Source organism: Staurois parvus, unplaced genomic scaffold (assembly GCF_062004578.1).
Source record: "Staurois parvus isolate SC_StPar_1 unplaced genomic scaffold, SC_StPar_1.0 ptg001754l, whole genome shotgun sequence".
NCBI lineage: Eukaryota > Metazoa > Chordata > Amphibia > Anura > Ranidae > Staurois > Staurois parvus.
The window spans coordinates 922,501-924,639 of NW_028319550.1; positions in this window are offsets into that span (position 1 = coordinate 922,501).

The window sequence follows — 2,139 nt, forward strand, 5'->3', positions numbered from 1 at the left end:
TTTGATGAAAATGGTAGTGTAAAACACTACTGGGTTGACCATGTCCAACCCGCCTAGCTCTCTCCGTAGGTACGTGACCTCCCTCTTGATGAGATTAAGTCTGTTTCCCCACAGTAGCAGGAAAAACAGACTATAGATCCGTGCATAGAGGGGTGCTGGCAAAAGACAAACATAGCTGACAAATAAAAATTCAGGCAGCAGGTAGGTTTTGACGAGGCTCACCCTTTCCCTTAGGGACAGCTTCCAGCCTTTCCAGGCTGACACTTTCCGGGTGGCATCCTCCAGTCTGCGCTCCCAATTTCGTGCGGGGTAATCCCCAGGGCCGAAAAGGATGCCAAGGATCTTAATTTCCGGTTGAGGCTTGGGGAAAGCGTCCGGGAGGGGAAATTCCTCACCCTCCTTCCCCATCCAAAAAGCTTCACTCTTGTTCCAGTTCACTAGTGAACCGGACGCCTCCGAGTAGTCCCGAATCTGTGTCTCCACAAATCGGGCCTCCTCCCCGCTTGACACCACTACGGAGACGTCGTCCGCGTAGGCCACCGCTTTCACCGCCGGGCTGCCACAGGGGCCCATTGAGACCCCCCTCAAACGTCCGCAGCCGAGCCTTCGGATGAAGGGATCGACTGCAAAAACGTACAGAAGAGGGCTCAAGGGGCACCCCTGCCTAACGCCGGAGCCCACGGAGAAAGAGGGGCCCACCCAGCCGTTGACAAGAGGGAAGCTCACCGCCTCCCTGTACAAAGCACGGAGCCAATCGATGAACCGTTCCGGCAGACCGTATCTCACCAGGAGAAGCCACAGGTAATCGTGGTTTACCCTGTCAAAAGCTTGTGCCTGATCTAAAGCCAGCAGGTACTGTGTGTCCTCTCCAGCTCTGCACCTTTCCACAGCCTCCCGGACGCAAAGGACGGCACTAAAGGTGCCTCGGCCGGGAATTGCGCAGTGCTGTGCCGCAGACAGTACCCCATCAGCCACAGCTGACAGACGTACAAAAAGTATCTTGGCCAACACCTTTCTATCTGTGTTGAGAAGGGCGATGGGACGCCAATTCTCCACCACAGACGGATCTTTCCCCTTTGACAGAAGGATTAGAGCCGACCTTCTCATTGAGGGAGGCAGCAGGCCCTTGGCCAAACATGCGTTGAAGACCTCCGTCAAATGAGGAGCCAACAGACTCTTAAAGGTTTTATAAAATTCTGCCGAGAGCCCGTCGGGTCCCGGCGTCTTTTTGGATGACAACGAGTCAATGGCCTGCTCTACTTCAGCCACTGAAATCCTCTCTGTCAAAGAGTCGGGAGAGTCAGACATCGCCGGCAGCGGTGTTTCGTCAAGGAAACGTCTGGCTTTCTCCATGTCTAATTGCTTCCGCTCCAGGATGCCCGAAAAGTGGTCTCTGACCACACCCAGAATTCCCGGCCTGGACCGGACCAGGACTCCCGAAGTGTCGATCAGGCCGTGTATGACCTTCGAACTCGTCGCCTCACCGCAGTTCTTGTAAGGGTCCGGGGAGTTAAACTTCCCGTAGTCCCTCTCGAGAACGAGGGAGGCGAGACGGTCATACTGGCACTCCCTTAGTTGAAGCTTTAGAGTGGATATCTGCTCTTGGGAGCCTCCCGAGGACACCAGGCGGTCTAGCTGCCTTCGCAGCCCCAGGTAGGCTCGGTACTTTGAGACTGCCCTGTATTTTGAGACCCCACGGAAAAAGCCCTCAGATCTCTTCTTCACTGCTTCCCACCATTCGAGGCGGGAGCAGCCGCTCTCAAGGAGCGAGGCCTGATCCGTGTAGAAGGCCTCAAAGGCTTCCCTAACAGCAGAGTCCTCCAGTAGCGTCACGTTTAGACGCCACAAGCCCCGCCCTTTCTGAGGGGTCTCGGCAACATTCAGAGTGACGGATAGCAAAACGTGATCGGAGAACTCTACCGTTTGTAGCACAGGGCCCACAAAGACAGAGTCCCCCTTCAAAAAAAACCTATCTAGTCTACTCTTACAACTACCTCGGGCGTACGTGAAACCGGTGAGGTTGGGGAAGTGTCGAACGTGCACATCCACCAAGCCGGACTCCCTGACTATGCTGTTCAGAAAGATGCTATCGTATCCCAGGGGGCCTCCGGCACCTGCCCTGTCCTTCGGCCTAGTGAT